The 11,250-nt window shown below is 33.5% G+C and overlaps 1 pseudogene; it reads right to left on the bottom strand.

Annotated features, from left to right (window-relative positions):
• Positions 1 to 1,347: 1,347 nt before the first annotated feature.
• LOC100014172 (myosin regulatory light chain 12B-like) lies at positions 1,348 to 1,820 on the bottom strand (annotated as a pseudogene).
• Positions 1,821 to 11,250: the final 9,430 nt, after the last annotated feature.

Here is an 11,250-nt window from a genome sequence, read left to right as displayed (position 1 = left end):
GATATTGACAATTATGATGATAATTTTCCTAATATGAAACCAACCTCACATTGATGGTATATATACCCCTGGTTATCTTTGTGATATGTTGCTGTAGTTTCTTTGTTAGTATTTTATTTAGGATTTTTGCATTAATGCTCCTTAAGGAAATTAGTCTGTAATTTTCTTTCTCAGTTTTTTATCTTCTGGGCTTAGGTATCAGCACCATGTTTGCATCATGAAATGAATTTGTTAGGACCTCCTCTTTGCTTATTTTATCAAATAATTTGTATATTGTTGGGATTATATATATATATATACATATATATATATTTAAATTTTTGATATAATTCACTTGTGAATCCATCTGACTTTGGGGATTTTTTCTTGAGAATTTCATGGGTGACTCACTCAATTTCTTTTTCTGCAATGGGATTACTTAAGTATTCTATATTCTTTTTTGTAAATCTAGGCAATTTATATTTTTGTAAATATTCATCCATTTTGCCAAGATTATCCAAGTTATTGTGAAATAATTGGGCAAAATAGCTCTGAAATTACCCTTTGCATTTTTTTCTCATGCTAATAGGCAGGTAATGTATAGAGTTTGATTTTAATCGACTTTCCCTCCTTCACCACTCCATCCCTCCTTCCACACATTACTTACAAGGGACATAAAGAAAAAACACAGTAACAAAGCATTACAAGATAAATTGCTGTGTTTTTTAATTTTTTAATTAAATGTAAAATTTCACATTAACAGGTTTTGCTGCATTTTTACATCTTGAGTTACTTAAAATTTTACATCAAGTTCTAGAGAGGGCAAGAATGAAGTTACAACTGTAGGAGGAAGGTGATAGGAGGAAGGTTAACAGGAAGGTAAGGTGTTTTCCATCAAGTCAAGGATTTTTTTCTTCTTAAGCATTAATAGAATTAGAACATGAAAGTATATAAGACCTTATGAATCATCTAGTCAGTTTCCTTGCTTCACAGATAAAGAAACTGAGGCCAAGATGAAAATAACTTCCTTCAAGTCACACAGCTAGTAAGTGGCAATCTGGATTCTAAGCATTTTAAGGAATGAAATCAATTCTGTATTTAACTATAAGTGGTTTGTCATTTAATAACAGTAAATATGTGCAAAAGACCCCCAAGCAATCAACCTACTTGGTGATACTTATTCAATCTATCCTCAGTTATGAGGATAAAACAGTATATACAAAATATACAAAAGTGATTTGTAAACAAAGATACAATTGTAAGGCAATGTTAACAAAATGAAATTATGGCTTTAATAAAAAAAGTAATAACATTCTTAGGACGAAGACTGTAAAACATTAAGATATGCTAACTATCAAAAGTCTTCACTATCATATCTCTCATATTCTCTGGGACTCCTTTCCTCTGGATAGCTCTGACTTGTGGTTCCTTTCAGTCATCTGTGAATCGGTTCCCCATTGTTGTCAGTAGCTCTCAGGTAATCTTCCTGAATGGTTCCTGTTGCTTCTTCATCAAAGTGAGCAAAAGCATTTCAAATCACATCCTCTGCATCTGTTCCATTTAACTTCTCACCAAACATAGTAAGAAACATGGTGAAGTTTATTGGACCTGGAGCCTCATTCATCATAGCATCTAGGCATGCATCCGTTGTATTTTCCCTAAGGAAGCAAGCCTATCATGCAAATCTTCTTTGTCAAGGAAACCATCTCTGTTCGGATTAATCATGTTAAGAGCCTCCTTGAATTCCTGAATCTGTGACTGGTCAAACATAGCAAATACATTGGAAGTTCCCATTGAGGACACTTTTTCATGGTATCCATCTTTGTCTTTTTGCTTGACATGTTGGCTAGTGAATTCCACTGCCACAAAGAACCAAGAGAAATTCAGGGTTTTCCCCATTTAGTGCAAGACTGGAGCAGAACAGCTATGAGGTGACTGTAACCAGACTTCCCCCACTTATCTGCACTTTTGATACTTGTAATTTTGTGAGGCCTACTGAGGAAAGCTGGCATGCTGTCATGTAACAGCCCCCAAGAATTAATACTTCTCAGGCATGCTGGCCACAGATCTTTCTTGACCTTCCTTCTTATCTCATTCTCTCTCTCTAGCCACTAGTCTCCCTAGCAGGCTGACTCTCTCTCTGTCTCTCTCCATGGCTACAATGTTCTTAAGATCCAATCACTTATCACCAGACTCCCACATGTGACATGATTTTATTCTTCTCTTTCTTTCTTTAAATCAATATAACTAATTCTCTACCTATTTTATTAGGTTTTTTTTAATAGAACCAGCTGCTAATCTTACTTATTAGTTCAATACTTCTTTTACTTTAAATTTCAGTAATTTCTCTTTTTATTTTTTGGATTTCCAATTTAGCCTTTAATTGGGAATACATAATTTGTTCTTTTTCTTTTTTTTTTTTAGTTGCCTGGTCAATTCATTGATCTGCTTTCTCCCTATTTTATTACTACAGACACTCAAAGATATAAATTTCCCTTTAAATACTGCTTTGGCTGTACCTTATATATTTTAATTCATTCATTCATTAATAATATTTATCCATGCTAACATGATTCATTTTCTTTCCATCCTCTCCTCCTCCCTTCCTGGAGCCAATAAGCAATTCCACTGGGTTATACATGTATCATTGTTCAAAACCTATTTCCATATTATTCAAATTTGCAAAAGAATGATCATTTAAAGTGAAAATCCCCAATCATATCCCCACCAAGCCGTGTGATCACTCATATGTTTTTCTTCTGAGTCTCTGCTCTCACAGTTCTTTCAATGGTTGTGGATAGCATTCAGAATTGTCCTGGGTCACTACATTGTTACTAGTAGAGAAGTCAGTTACATTCGATTGTGCTACAATGTATCAGACTCTGTGTACTATGTTCTCCTGGTTCCACTCATTTTGCTCTGCATCAATTCCTGGAGGTCCTTCCAGTTCACATGGAATCCCTCCAGTTCATTATTTCTTTGAGCGGAATAATATTACATCACCATCAGATACCACAATTTATTCAGCCATTCCCCAATCAATAGACACCCCCTCATTTTCCAAAATTTTTCTACTACAAAGAGCATGGGTATAAATATTTTTGTACACGTATTTTTTCTTTATTATCTCTTTGGGATAAAAACCCAACAGTGGTATTGCTGGTGTATCTGTATCCATTTTGAAGAATTATATTATTTAGTTTCCAATTAATTTTAATTTGCCTTTCCAGGAATCCCTAAATGATGATTTTTTTTTGCATTATGATCAGAAAACAGTTGCATTTATTATTTCTGATTTTCTGCATTTGCTAATAAAGTTGTTATGCCCTAGAACATGGTCAATTTTTGTATATGTATCATGTGCTATTGAAAAGAAGGTATACTCCTTTTTATCCCAATTCAATTTTCTCCAGATATTTATTAAATCTAACTTTTATAAAATTGTATTTACTTCTTTTACTTCTTTCTTATTTATTTTTTGGTTAAATTTATCTAGTACTGGTAGGGGAAGGTTGAGGTCCCCCACTAGTAGAGTTTTATTGTCTATTCCTCAAGTTCTTTTAGTTTCTCCTTTAAAAATCTGCAAGCTATACCATTTGGTGCATATATGCTAACTACCAATATTCCTTCATAGTATATACTACATTTTAGCAAGTTCTTTCTTTTCTCTTTTAATCAGATCTATTTTTGCTTTAGCTTTCTCTGAAATCTTGATTGCTACTCCTGCCTTTTTTTTTATCTTAGTTGAAATTCATTAGATTCCATCTACAGCCTTTTTCTTTTACTCTGTGTGTAAATATGCCTCAAATATGTTTCTTGTAAACAATGTATGGAAAGGTTATGGTTTTTAATCTACTCTTCTATCTGCTTCTGTTTTATGGATGAGTTTATCCCAATTATATTTACAGATATGATTACTATCCGTGTATTCCCCTCCTTGTCCATTTCTTCTTTTAATCTTTCCCTTTCTCCTTTCACTGTCTCTCCACACTAGTGTTTTGCTTTTAATCATGCCCCCCCCCATTTGCCTTCCCTTTTATTACACTGCTTCCCACCACTTCCCTTCTTATTCCCCTCTTATTTCTTCATGGAGGTCTTATAATCACTTCCTAACTTTCCCTCCCTTATATCACTGCCATCTCCACATCCCCCTTCCTTATTTCCCTACTTCTCTATAGGGTAAAATAGGATTCTATACCCAATGAATCTGGCTGTTCTTTTCTTGCCCAGCCAATTCCAATGAGAGTAAGGTTTAAGTATTACCCATCACCACCCTTATTCTCCCCTCAACTGTAATAGTTCACCCTTCTGCACCTATTTATATATTACAATTTATCCCATTTTATTTCTCTATTTCCATGTCCTAGTGTAATTCTCTTTTTTAACCCCAAGTTGTTTTTTTTACATATCATCCTAAAGAACTTACTACCAAATCCTCTATCTATGCATTCTTCTTCTAACTACTATGAAAATGATAATTTTATAAAGAATTTCATATGTTATCTTTCTATTTTGGAATATAAACAATTTGATCTTATAAAAGTCCTTATTTTTTCCCTTTTTCTCATTTCCCTTTTTATGCTTCTAAATTTTGTATTTGGATATCAAATTTTCTGTTTTAATTCTGTTAATTTTCTGGAATGCTTGAAAATCTTCTATTTTATTAAATGACAAATTCACTTCAATTAAATTAAGTTTCTAAGCTTTACAAAGATATATTATGGGGTATCATAAAAATAGAATTATATTCTAGCTACATAGGAGGAGAAAAGTTAATTGATAATTCCAAGGATTCAGAATCACCAGGCAGAGTTTTGGAAAAGTTGGATATCTGCTGTATTCTACTTTCTGGCTTTATTTTTCCCCACAAAAGGGGGAGGAGTTTAATATATTTGAGAACATTTATTTGCATACATATATTTGTATATGTGTAAACGTGTGTATATATACACATGTGCATGCCAGTTGTCCCAAGTCTAATATAATTTTAATCCTGATCTTTCTCTTTCTACTATTTCCCTCCATACCTTTGCTTTTGATCACTCCTCCCTCCCCCCTCCCTTATATTACTCCCCTTTTCACTAGCTCCCATCTTATTCTTCCTGTTGTGAAATAGAAACCCACAGACTCCATATAGACAATTTAGATAAATACAGTCAAAAAGCCAAATTTCTCCAAGTCAACGTAGAAGTTAGATTTTATTGGAAGAGGGCCAAGTCCTCCAAAAAAGCATTCTCTTGCATGTATTACATTGTTGGACCCTGGCAAGAGACAACACCCAGAGGCCAAGACCTGGTTTTTATAAAAAAATGAATACTTCCGTACAAGATCACAAGACAGAACTTCATATAGACTTTATTTAGAAACAGTTACCCAATTACAAAGATGATTGGTTAGTTCATTTTGGAAAGCCCATATTAGTCATTAGACTAATGACTTAGTCAAGTCAAATGACTGTTACCTCTCTCTCATCTGATCTGGGGGAAGAGATGGCTATTCCCATATAGCCATATTGGGGCATGGGATTCAGATAGTCAGCATCTTATGATAAAGGGAAGTACAAACTTAGGAAGGGAATAGATATCCTGTTAGAAGAAATTTTTATGCTTAAGTTAGAAATCCTGTAAAATTATGAATTGTACTGATTGTATTAAGATTATAGTGGAATTTATACTAGTCACTTTAGAATCACAATGCTGATTATCTTAAACCTATCACTTTCACTAAAATCCAATCAAGTATAAGGAGGTAGGGGTCTTTTTTCACCACATTCCCCTACTTCTCTGTATGGTCTTTTAATAACCCCAAACTTCTCCATCCTTTATATTACTCTCCTCCCTACTTGTGAAGGGAACCCCCCTCCCCTAGGAACACATACAGGGGTCATCTTACTTGTGTCCCATGATAGCTTTACAACACATGACTATGTGAGTATGGGTCACCACAGTGACCTAGGCATATTGACCTGGAAAGAAAAGATTATGGATCCAGGGTTAAAGGAGATGATATAAAAGAGGTAGTTCCATGAAGTGTTCTCACTCTCTATTGCCTTGGACACAGCAGTGAAAGGAAGGTGATGGAGAGAGAGAGCCATAAAGAAGAGTGCCATGTGGCTGGATTATAATAAGATTAGAATAGGCTTAAATAGCTCTATATCTGTCTTTTATTCAAGTAAATATTAATAAACTCTATGGAAACTAAGAAACATTTTGTGAATTTAATTTAGTTTTTACACCCTTTCTTATTCCCCTTCTACTTCTCTATATGGTAAGATAGGATTCCAAACCCCAATGAGCCTGGATGTTCTTCTCTCTCTGGGCAAAATCCAGTAAGTATAAGATTTAAGTATTACCTATTGCCACCCTAATCTTCCCTTCCATTGTAATAGTATTCCCCACCCTGTGTCTCTTTAAGTAATATAATTTAACTCATTTTACTTCTCTCTTTCCATTTCCTTTAATTCAATCCTCTTTTTCACCTCTAGATTTTTTACATATCATCTTAAACAACTTACTACCATACATTCTGTCTATGTATACTTCTTATAATTTCTGTTGTAGGAAGAGAATTTCTTTCTCCATTATGTCCCCTTGATTAACATTACCTCTCAGTGACCCAAAGGTAAAATACTACTGAGATGTGCAGGTATAGACAGGCTCTCAGAGAAAGGAAGTTAGAGAATCAAGTAACCAATAAGACAGGAAACTGATCACATAGGGGCTGCACCCCAGGATGGTGCCAGGCAAATTAAGAAAGAATGGTTGGTTTCTGAGATGTGATGTGTGAGAGTTAGTTGGTGGAGAAAAGATCTTATAAGGTTAGAACAGGGGCCTGTTCCATGTCTCCTGGCTGGAACAAGGAACCTGAATAGACTCTTGTCATTGGTGAGCTTCAATAAATCATGGTGGCCAGTAGAGTAGTAAGCTAAGTAACTCTCTACCTCTTTCCTAACTTTCTCTCTCTTTACTATTACTACTTTGCTGTAATAAAGTTATTAAAACTACTTGCAGGCTCTTAATTTTAATTTTACCTATTACAATGTATATGCTTAAGAGTTAGAGATATCATCTTTCCATCTAGGAATATAGACAATTTGACCTTATTGAAGCACTTATTTTTTTTCTTTTTTATTATTGTTTTTATGCTTCTCTTGAATTTTGTATTTGGATATCAAATTTTCTCTTTAGTTCTGGTCTTTTCTTTAGGAATGCTTTGAAGTCTTCAATTTTATTAAATGACAACACTTTCCCCTGAACAAATGTAGTCAGTTTTCTTGGGTAGATGATTATTGGTTGTAAACCCAGTTCCCTTACCTTCTGGAATAGCATATTCCAAGTCTTACAGTCCATCAATGTAGAAGCTACCTGATCCTGTGTAATCTTGACTGGGGTTCCATGATATCTGAATTGTTTCTTTCTGGCTGCTTGCAGTATTTTCTCCTTGGTCTGGGAGTTCTTGAACTTGGCCATAACTTTCCTGGGAGTTGTCATTTAGGGATTTATTGTAGCAAGCAGTTTGTGGATTTGCAATTCTAGTTTACCTTATTGTTCAAGAATATTAGGGCTGCTTTCTTTGATTTTTTCTTATAATATGTTGCTTAGACTTTTTTTTTCTTGTTTGTGACTTTTAGGAGGTCCAATATCTTAAATTGTTTCTCATTGATCTATTTTTGAGGTCAGTTGTTTTTTAAATTAGATATATATTTTATTCCCTTTTTCCATTCTTTTGATTCTGTTTTAGTATTTATTGAAGTCTTCTGAAATAATTAGCTTCTGTTTGAACAATTCTAATTTTTATATAATGAATTTCTTCTATGACCTTTGATCCCCCTTTTCCTTTTGGTCCATTCTACTTTTTATGGCAGTCTTTTCTTTATTGGATTTTTTTTGCCTCTTTTTACAGTAAGTCAATTTCATTTAAAAAAAACACCCCAAACTCTATTTCTCATTGATTTTTGTCCCTCTTTTTCCATTTGACCAATTTTGCCTTTTAAGTTGTTATTTTTGCATTACTTTCATTTCTTTTTCCAATTTTATTCAGTTTGTCTTATTTGATTTTTAAAATTCATTTGAGTTCTTTAAGTGCCAAAGACTAATTTCATTTTTCTTTGAAGTTTTGCATGTTGTTGCTTGCATCTCACTGTCCCTTGTTGATTCGGTGAATTCTTTGTCTCCATAAACATGTTCTAGACTTAGTTGTTTCTTTTGGTTTTTGCTAATTTTCCTAACATTTTATTTTTTGCCTTTGTGTGAAATTTGAAAACTGATTATTCTTTCTCCTTTTCTGATGACTTGCAGGTCTTGGCACTGTGATCTATTTTGTCCTGGAGCTAAGGTCTTCACTATAGTGCAGACTCGAAAGGACCAAGTGCTATGGAATTCCAGGCTTCACCCTGGGCTGGTGCCAGGAACTAGGATTTCATGGAGTGGGTCTGTAGTCCAGGCTGCTCTATTGTTGGTGGGATAGGCAGGGTCCTGGGATACCAAAGTTGTCTTCTACTCAGGCTCAGAAACTAGTGCATCAAATGGGAGAGTGGTGGGTCAGCACTCTTCTGTTTGCAATTTTACTTCTAGTTCCCCCTTATCCCTTGAAAATCTTGTGAAAATCAACTCTCTCTGCCTACCTTTCAAGTTGTGGTTAGAGGGAGACCCCCTTACTCTGTCTTGCTGTTGGTTTTTGACTCCTGTCATTTTGAAGTATTTTTAAAAATTGTTTTGGAAGGATTGTCAGAGAGGTTTCAGCTTTTGGTGCTACCCAGGTGCCATCTTGGTTCTACCCCTCAGGAAACTTGCTTCTTCACAAAGCTCCCCATTATATTTTAATAGATATCTAATAAATAGAAAGTTATTCTTATAGTAATCCAAAAATAATTTCCCTTTAGTTTCAACTTATGAATTCTAATTCTTTACTCTTTAGAACACAGATAAAAAGGCCAACTCCTCTTCTACATGAAAACCCTTCAATAATTCAGGATTGCTATAATTTATTTGATTAATCTCTTCTTTAAGATAATCACTTGCACTTCTTTCAGTGCATCTCCTGAAACAGCATTTTAGTATTTTTCAGTTGTTTGTGCTCCCCTTAAAATATTCAAGCTTTGCAATATATCCCAGAACCAAACACAGTTCTTACTTCTGTGGTCTAATGTACCAAAAAAATGAGCAGGAATATAACCTTGTTTTTTTTAACCATAATTTATTTTGAACCTTTTACTTTTATTGTAACATAATTTCATTAAAATTTTAATTTTTCAGGTGTAACACATACTTACTCATGTTTTGATTGTATTACATTAAGTCCTCCAAGCTATCATACTTAGAAAATCAAGATTTTTCTGACTCTCAATATTCTCATTAGTAAAATGGAAATTAAAATTGTTACACTATCTAACTCACAGGCTTATCAAGAAGATTGAATGAGATAGAATATAGGAGAGTACCATGTTAATTCAGAGCACTACAGCTCAGTTAATATTTATATGTCAGCTTCATTGAGAACAATTTGCACAATCCTTTCATTTTGCAAATGAGAAAACTGAAGTTCAAGGAATTTAAGGCACTAGTCTACAGCTATGTTATTTTTCAAACATGTTGCCTTCATACCAGCAAGCAATGCTCTTTACCATCCTTATACCCCCTGCTACCAGAATGTAGAAATTGGAAGTAGAAGTTGGACTCTAAGTGAGAATTTGACTTATCTTACCAGAAAACAGGCCTTCACATCATATAACCTCTTATGTATTTCCAAACCAGATTACTCATATCTGTAGTTGCTCTCATTCCCTTTCTAGTTCATCTTTATATGTTGTCCAGCTCCCTGCTCCCTTGAGTATAAAAACAATTTTGCTTAACTGAATCTCTGTCTTCATGGATGAGTACAATTTTAGGTACATAGTAATCATCTGATAATGATAAAGGTTTCTAATTAATTCATTCAACATCATGCAGAAAAATGATGGGAGAGAGGCAAGATTAGAATGTTTATCTATTTGGTTTTTTTAATATTTTTTTCAATTATATAACCCATAGATGCCTTTTATAACAGATTCAGAATTCTTTCAATTTTTCAACTATAACATTATAGTGTATTATATTTAATACCATATACAAAACAAAACAAAACAAAAACGGGGGGGGGGGGGGGGGACTTGCTAAGAGCCATGCTGTCAGTATGTTTCAGACATGGTCCTTGAACTCAGGTCTTCCTGGCTCCGAGGAAGCCATGTCTCTATCCACTATACCAGTCCACTTTTCATATGTTTAATTTTAAGAGACCTACAAAGTGTTCCCTATTCTTGTATAACCTTCTCCTTATGTGACAGTGGCATAAAGGGGGAATTTGGGGGAATTGGGTATAATGTGCACCAATCACAAAAAAATTAAACACTTTCAGATTATTGACCCATCAACTACAAATTTATAAATAATTGTAGTTTATTTTTACCTGCTGTTCAAGAGAATTGGGTGGCAAAAAAAAATTCTATTTGAAAATATCTTCAAAATTAAATTGACATCATTTCCTATTTTGTGACTTTAATAAAAATGTAGTTGAAATATGGAGCAAAAGAGTGCTTATATGCCAAATAGAAAGCTTGTGTTTATATTAAGTGTATTTTCTTTTAAGATGAGAGTTGGGGAACACTAATACAGTGAGTACTAAACAACATTACTCAAAAATTGATTATAGTTTAACAAAATGAAGTGAACATCAGTTTTTGCTGTGGAAGCAATTTCTGACTTAGTCAAATATGGGGATTCAAGTCATTATCAAATTAGTAGAAAGAAGAAAAATGAGAAAGTATGTCATACATTGAGAGAGTTGCAATTTCACTCACTTAAATAAGCCGTTTATGATTTTACTGGTGAAATCAATGAAAAAAATAAATATTTGAATAGGCTATGAGATTGTCCTAATGAAGTTTAAAATACACTAATCAATTATCTTTATAAGTGCCTTAGCAAATTTTTTATCTGATTACTAAGCAGATGGAAATGACAACCAATGGCAATATTAGTTTTGAATTTAAACATGTTTATAAAAATAATAAAATAATTTGTAGTAATGAAGAAAAATGAGTATAAATAAATTTGATAAGATACCCTATTCAATTAAATTGTAACATTATTAATGTTCAAAAACTGAAGGATGACAAAAGAAGGAAATGAGAAAAAAATCTATAAAATATCTACAATTCATTTTCCCATAAATAACAATGGAATTTCCTCATTTGGATGTATCCTAATGTGTTATATAAGTAAGTAGAAAGTGTTC

Source organism: Monodelphis domestica, chromosome 8, assembly GCF_027887165.1.
Source record: "Monodelphis domestica isolate mMonDom1 chromosome 8, mMonDom1.pri, whole genome shotgun sequence".
In the NCBI taxonomy this organism is placed as follows: Eukaryota; Metazoa; Chordata; class Mammalia; order Didelphimorphia; family Didelphidae; genus Monodelphis; species Monodelphis domestica.
Note: the sequence above shows the minus strand (reverse complement) of the source record. Positions and strands in the feature narration are given on the sequence as shown.